Source organism: Nilaparvata lugens, chromosome X (genome assembly GCF_014356525.2).
Source record: "Nilaparvata lugens isolate BPH chromosome X, ASM1435652v1, whole genome shotgun sequence".
Lineage (NCBI taxonomy): Eukaryota > Metazoa > Arthropoda > Insecta > Hemiptera > Delphacidae > Nilaparvata > Nilaparvata lugens.
This window is the reverse complement of record NC_052518.1, coordinates 48,826,649-48,835,605: the sequence shown is the minus strand read 5'-3', so window position 1 is coordinate 48,835,605 and position 8,957 is coordinate 48,826,649. Positions and strand designations below refer to the sequence as shown.

The 8,957-nt window shown below is 30.0% G+C and overlaps 1 long non-coding RNA gene across 1 annotated transcript; it reads left to right on the top strand.

Annotated features, from left to right (window-relative positions):
• Window positions 1-3,278: 3,278 nt before the first annotated feature.
• Window positions 3,279-5,167, top strand: LOC120354324. Its single transcript, XR_005572946.1, has 2 exons — window positions 3,279-3,803; window positions 5,039-5,167. It is a non-coding gene; the product is annotated as an uncharacterized LOC120354324 (long non-coding RNA).
• Window positions 5,168-8,957: the final 3,790 nt, after the last annotated feature.

Genomic DNA, 8,957 nt, shown 5'->3' with positions numbered 1-8,957 from the left:
GTGAGTCGTTTATTAAACGTGATGTTTTACTCAAATGCAAAATTTTTATGTCAAAAACAAATGCCATAATGGAGATAGAAAGGTACAAAACAGAAGAGAAAGGGCTTATATATATATATCTGTACATTCACATTACATTAGACATAAGGATGATATAACTAGATCTACAGTTAGATTGACTAAAACTCTGAAGAGTCATAAGTACCTACAAATTTGCATGTCTAATTTACTACCAGATAATGTTAAGCAGTTACCATTGAAAACGTTTTGTATTGCTGTTGATGAATGGCTCAAGTCTAAAGCTTTTTATTCTGTTAATGAGTACCTGGAATAACTCAATGTGTATGAGTAAATTTTATCGTTTGTATGGTCTATCTTGTGATATTTTACCTTTTACTGACAGAGCCTATTTTTCATGATTTTTTTCCTTAGTTTATTGTTAAAGTTAGCATATCATTCTATTTATGTATTTTATTATTAAATTTGTAGGCACCTGCTGTAAAATCTTTTAGGTTTAGTGAAACCAATTTTGTAATGCATTTTTCTGCATTTTTTAATGCAGTTTTCATAATAATATTGTAAAAAATATATACCATCGTTTCTTATCTCTTTTAAAATAGAAATGAAGTATCTTTTTGATATTTGATATTATTTTGATGAGATAGCAGTGCACCCGTTCTTGTTAGGGAGGACTGAAAAGTAGGGAACAATTATCAAAGTTTTTAATATTATTATATACCAGTACAAATGTTTATCAAAGTACTACATTATATCAGGAAAAACTACATGACAAATATTTTAATAGGATATTAAAAGATAAGTAAGGGAGGCTTTCCTTTTAAATGTTAAGGTTACTTATAAAAAGTTGGATAATAATAATTATCATTGATAATAATTCTTTATTCCAAAAGAATATTGAATAGCAATTTTGGGAAACATTCATACAAATTTGGAATAATATTCTATTCATACAATATAATGTCGGCAAGTCTAGGTATTCTAAATTATCATAAATTATTGTACCAGGTTATCACTGATGTTGTGTTGTAGGTTGTATTTACTTTAACATTACAGGAGTAATAAATAACACAAGTTGGTTAACGAGTAAACAAGTTGAACAAAATGTATCTAAAAATGGATTGGTTTTTGGAATAAAGATATCATCTGAACAAGTACATTTTGTAAATTCTATCTATTAATACCAATAACAACTCATAGTCCAGTCAAATGGTCGTTTTTCAGGAAACAGCCCCGAAATAAGTTTTTTCGACGGTTCTATAAATGTATTTTGGGGCATTGAATTCTAATCTGAAATTTGCTAACACACCAGAGGGCGACTTAACCACCAAAATTTTGGACTTTTTTCAAGTTCTCCATTTAATCTCGAGAACCTTGAATTTTACGATAAAAAGCATTCTCTATACGATATTAAAGATGATAAAATTTCCAATGAATTGAGTGATCGCACAGGACTAATTTTTGGATTTTTTATCTAAAGTGTTCCACAAGATACGCATCTTTGAATGTGCGAGAAATTTGTGATATTTCCTCCATTTTCACAGTCTCGCATAAGCAACGTTGCGTATCTTGTGGAAAACTTCAGATAAAAAATAAAAAAAATCTGGTGTGGCGCACTCACACAACTTTCCTTGCCGTTATGAAAATTGATCACCTGACGCTAGTGCAAACGCGCATCTCAAGTCAAAGATCTGAGCCAGCTGGTGACAGTTCAATAACGCTGGATACACACGAGATCTGCTATCTCATCATATTTAATAGAATCAGCAGTTGCCAAAAGTTTGCAATTGAATAATTACATTTTCTCAAATTTCAAGCTTATTTTCAATTTAAGATGAAAATGTTACTGGACAATTGAAGAGATTTCCATGCTCAATTTTTTCCACTCGAAATTTTTCGTTTAAATTATATCTGAGACCTGATAATTGGAAATCTAAAATCGAACTTTGCATAGATGGGGCGGAGCTCCTGAAATTTTTACAGATATGGGACTTGTGGCAGTTGACGATATAGCTTATCAATGACTATTTTAGGTATGAATTTGATCAAAATCGTTGGAGCCATTTTTAGGAAAATCGCAAAAAACCCTGTTTTTGACAACATTTTCGCCATTTTAGCTGCCATCTTGAATCGCTTTTGATCGAAATTGTTCGTGTCGGATCCTTATAGTGTAAGGACCTTAAGTTCCAAATTTCAAGTCATTCCGTTGATTGGGAGATGAGATATCGTGTACACAGACGCACATACACTCATACATACACACACACACACACACATACAGACCAATACCAAAAAACCACTTTTTCGGACTCAGGGGACCTTAAAACGTATAGAAATTGGGGTACCTTAATTTTTTTCGGAAAACAATACTTTCCTTACCTATGGTAATAGGGCAAGGAAAGTAACAAGGAAAGTAAAAAGTAGTCGAGGTTGTAATGAATTTTCTCCTCTTTTCACTCCCATGAATTATACTTCTGTTACAGCCGTTACTCCGTTCAAAAGTTACAGCCAATTGAATGATGATTTTTATTTTCTAATTTTTCTTGCGATTTTACTGTTTAAAGAGTCTCTAAAACGAGTAAAATACATGATAGAAACTTGCGATTGGTCTCAAATGAGAGAAAATTTCATGCTCTATAAGCATAGTTGCCTTAAATTGATCTTGCATTACTGTTTATTATCGAAAAACTCGAAACTGTGAAAATGAGAAAAATATTGCAAATTTCTTGATTTTTTGAAACAAACGTATCTTACTTCACGATTATATTTTTACAAAAATCATTCCCCTACATAAAAGAGTAGATTCTTTTCTTCAAATCAAGACCAAGTATCATTTTGAGTTACCGAGACACACAGTTTTGAATATAGAAATTAGTCATTTTTCTATGCATTGAAAAATATGGACTAAAATACACTAAAGGAGAAATTTTCTATTTTTTCAACAAATTTTAGTGACATGATAAATGATTTTTAACCGCCTTGACGAGCTGATATGAACAAGCTGTATGAGGAGATGTGATTATTCAGTCATTTGAAGTTTTGATCCTCGACGTAACCTTATGCATGCCCCCCACTAGGAAATACTGAAATCATGATCATGAAATACTGAAATAACATCATGAAACGCCCTCGAAATTGGAATAATTACATTAGATTAAAATGTGCATTACAATTTAACTTATCATTGGCTTTTAAGAAAATTAGGTTGCAACAGCGAGGAAACTCAAACACAGAACCATTCAAAATTAAAATTAAGCAAAGGAGATCAGAATAATAGTGGATGATGAAGTAATAATTTATTTTTGTCAAAGATTTACCTTTAAACTCATAGGCTTAAAATTACTAAAATTCCTGCATACAAAATATTATCAATTGTATTTTTTATGCTTGATCAAATACACAGCTGCAAGATCAATAAAAAGTGGTTCAACTGATGAGAGCACAGCAGTTATTTCAAGTCCTTTGACATTTGCAATTGTTAAAAATTTTCTTATAATATATGCTTTGAATTAATTGCTTTTTAGGAAGTCTCCAAACAATAGAGAAAACCTCTTATGATAGTATCATTCGAGTTCATAGAGACATTGCAGTCAACCAACCAAGGGAAAACAAGATTACTCGCGATATCAAAAAGGCGATTCGTCGTTTAATCAACGGAGAAATAAGAATTACACACTTTCTGAGCGCAGTGGCTCATGGTGTCGAAAACATTGTCAATAGGCCACTGCCTCAGAATGAGTGGTTCCTTCTTGATATTGCTGGAGAGGATGAAGTGATGTGAGAAGGTAAGTGTCAGATTGGCGAGATAACCATTACAATCAATGGTCGACAGCCAAAAAGTTACATATTACTTGTACCTTGATTTTAGTATGTGGAAATTATCATTTATATTAAAGCGACAGAGTAATTTTTCATTTCAAATGGGATAACCAATGAATCCTAATGTAATATTATTCTTGTGAAATAAATATTTAGCTGTATCCATAATTTTTACCAACTCTGCACTAGTGACACCCTGGGTTGGAGAACTCACTCATGAACTGTTGTATTGTAATTTTTGAAACCCGCAAATTTTTATTATACAGAGTTGATTAAAATTATGAAAACAGCTAAATATTTCTTTTACAAGAATTATTTGAAAGGAGGTTTCATTGGGGATCCTATTTGAAATGAAAAATTACTCTTTCGCTTTAACATCTTTGTCCCTCATATGAATCGAAATTCATTTTTTTTAATGAGAAGATGGTCATGTGATACATGATTTCAATACAGAGTTCCAAGAGAAAATCGCACATTGATATCTCAACCCGTATCAGTTTGTTGATGTAAAAGTTGCAAATTAGCCAGCTGAAATCATGTGTCAGCCCATGAAGGACTGTCTGTGTGACAGCTCCCAAATAGCCTCAGCTGATGTTATGAATGAATGAATGGAAAAACTGTAGTAATTGCATGCAATGAATTCTTCAACTGGCTTAATGATAAATCACAACAAATGTTTTTCTTGAGCAATTTCAATGTTATTTGTTATATCCTGAAAAAGGACGAAGGAGTCGGTAAATTTTGTTGGCCAACGAGCTTGAGCTGTAAAAAGAGTCGAAGAATATGTGTTCGAAATTTGAAGTTGATTGATCAAATCTTTCAAAAGTTATTGTTGAACATACACACGACGGACAACGACTTTGGCCTTGAGTTGAAAGTAAAAACTCGCTAATGCTCGATTAAATATTTTTTATGGATTCTATATGCATTTTCTAAATGCATTTTTATTGATTTGTATCACAGCCTACTATAGATTATCTAAAGTAAGCCATGTTTGAATGCATTTTCTATATGCATTTTAGTTTGATGTTACTATGATTATATAAATGTCCTAAATATTTATTGATAATCTACAGATGTGGTTCAATCAGTTTAAACATGTGATGATAAGATGTTAGGAACTCCTGACTCATAAACTAGGTAATATTACTGTTTTCATTCAAATAACTGATTTAAAAAAAATTAATTTTCATCTTTTCAGGTTGTCCGTATCTCCAGAAGAGGTTGTAAATATTAGGTGGATAGGAAATATTATTAGGATAGATCTGTAAATATTATAATGTATTAATATATAAATAAATAAATTGCAACTTGAAAATTATGTAGAATATCAAGACTTTTTATTTCTATCATTAAAAAAAACACCTTGTGTGACTAATTTGTTTCAAATTTTCGATGTAGTGTTTTTTCCTCACATGAAAAATCACTGTTGTTGGGTCTAGTCCAACAAGGAAAGTTCAGACTTGATCATTGTTGAAGCATTGTCCAGATGCTGCATTACAGATCTGACTCGACTAAAATTATAAAAATTATAATGTACAGCAGACAGCATTGGAATATTCAAGAAATATAATATTGAGAGTCATAAGAAAATATAATTGGACTAATGTGAATAATAGTGCTTACTATTAAATTGATAAAATCTATCACTTTATTTTTTAATTACAACACAATATAATACAACTTGGATAAAATATAAAAATAAAAAATATAAATGAATGTTTAAATATAGATAGAAATACAAATCTCAGAACCCTTTTAAATTATTTTATCACAACTTAATTCGGACATTAATGCCATTTTCAAGTTTGAAAATGAATCGGAATGCTTCAGACTTGAAAATGGCATTTAATGTCCAAATCATGTAGTGATAAAATAATTTAAAAGGGTACTGAGATTTGTATTTCTATTTATATTACAAAAAGCCCTAAAGAAAAAGAGAAATAAGTGTTTATATGTGATTGAGAAACTACTAGACAAATAATTATTATGAAAGTTTGGGAATATGTTGTGTGAATAAGTCTCAAGTCTAGTAACACACACATCAATTTTTGAACTTACGATTTTATGCAATCCTAATAAATTTGATTAAATTGAACAAAATTTGACAAACATATATTATGATGTGATCATGAGTTTGTCAAGCTCCTGGTAGAGTTTATAAGGACGGCAAAAAATTGTTCATTCAAAAATTGATGTGTGTGTAGTTAGACTTTGGACGTTCGATAAAAATTAGTTAGAATTTTTATTGTACAACCAAAACTTGAAGTAGCTTTTAGACACATCGATTTTATATCGTGGACGTGCATTTTCAATGATTTCCTCCAGCTGCTTGCCAGTAGTAACATATTGCCATTTAAAAGCCAAAACATAGCCTCCCACATATTTTCTCTTACCTTTGAACCAAATAAAATAGAATTTATTAGGTCATGTTTATTTATGACTAGACTGCCTGTTTATCAGCCTGCAATGTAAACGCAATGCTGTGACAACGTCCCATGTTCATGAACATCACAATGTCCTACTTTTGTTTCTGTTTGTCTGGTAGGAATAGGCACTCGAAGATGAGAGATACTCCCTAAAGTAGGAACTTTGAATTTTACCCATTGAATAGTCAATATTGTAAATAAGGATATTTATTTAAAATAACTCTTATTCTTTTGAAATACAAAAGTTTTTTAAGTTGCCTGATTTGAAAAAAATGTCGTAATTAGTTTGCGTTTTATTTTTGGTTCAAAATTTTTCTTAATAACTCAATATTTTCAAGTTCTGAGAGTTTATTGAATGTCATCATTCTATTATATTCGGTTTTTAATCAAATCAAATTCAAAATTTTTAGTTTTATTTCTGGATTGAAAAAAGGACTCAAATCAATTCAAGAAGATAGCATAACCTATCATTCTTATTCATTCATAACTCTACCTTCATTGTATTATCATTCATCCCATCATCATCACCTAGGCTTAAAATACTTCTAGAAAGTCGCCTTTGTAAAATAATAAATAAATTAACAGGATTGGCTCGTCAAGTGCTTCAAAGGCCTAGAAATCTTTCTAGTTTGATCATCGTATGACTTGTTTATCAATAATCACCTCGGTCGGTTCTTCTAAAGTTGCGTTTATACCAAAGTTATTAACAAAATGTTTATTTTTCCGTCCTTATAGATTCTATTACATTAAACGGATCTTGACAAACACATAAGCACATCATTTGTATGATAAGTTACAGTATGTTCAATCTAATAGAATCTATAAGGAAGGAAAAATAAAAATTTTGTTAATAACTTTGGTGTAGACGCATCTTTAGCTAGGCACTGAAAAGCCTTCCAACGAATACCACCAAATAGTAGCAAAGCTGCCTTAAATATTACTAACAATATTTATGATATGAATTATGGAATTATCTGATACTTTCATTAAACATAGGATGTCTAATCTGGCAAGTCGAGCAGTTTATTCAGAACCAGTTATTGCAGATTCGGCTCATAGTTTCCAATACGTATGATTGACTCTTATTGGTAGAAATACTGTATATTTAACTTTGAATATAATATTTTTACCCTTTTGAAAATGAATATTTCTACAAATTTTGAATTTTATTTGGGAAGCTTTCAATTGTAATTAAGAATTGTGAATTGTAATTGAGAAATAGTAAGATGTAAGTTACATGGGAAGTTGTTAATTGAAGATTAGAAAATATTCCACTTGTCCAACGTCACATTCCATACTTGCATTCTTTGCATGAATTTTAATTCAGATTTAATTTTAATAAGATCAACTGGATTTTCAACAGAAATTTCTGACTAACATATCTCATTACCGTATCTCAAATTGAATTCATACTTTCTCAAATACAATTCACTATTCTTAATATTACATGTTGTGATAACTTCTAAAATACGAATGTCTATTCTCAATTATTAGGCTACAATTGATACTTTCTTGAATCAAGTTTGAAAAGGTACCTATAGATTATCTCAAGTCTGGTAGCCTATAGGTAATACCTACACATTTATAATCAATTCAACCAGATTTTAGCGAATACTTAGCCGTGATAAAAAATAGCCATTTAATAACAATAATAATGCTTTTATTAAATCAAGAGCTTTTACAAACACAATTTTGTAATAATTTTGAGTCAATACAATATAAAATACCTTTAAATAATAACTTTTCCACTGAGTAAACTGAATTCCATTCAATCACAACAATGTATGAAAAAGGATTGTCTGTTTCATTGTTAAATCATGACTAAGTGCCAAGAGCCGGTTAAATTTTAATTGTGATTAATTCCAGGAGAGCCAATCAGACAAACCGTATTATAAAAAATGCCTTCTCTGATTGGTTCTTGTGAAATTAATCACGGTTAAAATTTAGCCGGCTTCTGTGCAACTGACATTAATTAGAAGTTATTATTAATATAAAATATATCAATCGAATATGAGAAAAATAACATTGATTTAGAAAAAATCATCAGTCTGTAATAATTATTTTAGTAAAAATAGAATTGCTATCACCCGATTTCATTCTTTAGCCTACCTATTTTTCCATTTTTTTTTAAATAATGCAATGTTTCCAAATACCGGTGACATAGCCTATTAAAATTACGCCAAAGATAAGGCTAAAATCAGCGTTTTGAAGTGCATTATCGTATTTCGAAAATTACACAAGGTACATCTAATTGAAATTTTGTAAAGTTTATAACAAGATAAGCAATGCAATTATTACTGATAAAAATGTACTAGAATAATAATGTATTAAGAAAGTAAAACCGGTGATTAGGTTAGTGATTAGTTTCCATAATAGGCCTACATTTTTTATTCACAATAAATTATTTCAAGCTGCCGTACTACTAACAAAGAATTTACTTTATTATTGTAGCTACAATACATACGGCCTATCTAAATAAAAACTGTTGATTGAAATAGTCTTCTACATAATTTATTTTAGACCTTAATACAAATAAATGTAAAAATGATTCAAACTTTTCTATTAGCTAGCTCTACGTAACGTATTGTTTTAAATTATATTCATATAGGTATTTTAAGTTTTAAATCAGTTACCTTTGATTTGTAACTTGAAGTGAGTTCTAATAATAATAAATAATTATAAAATGTATAA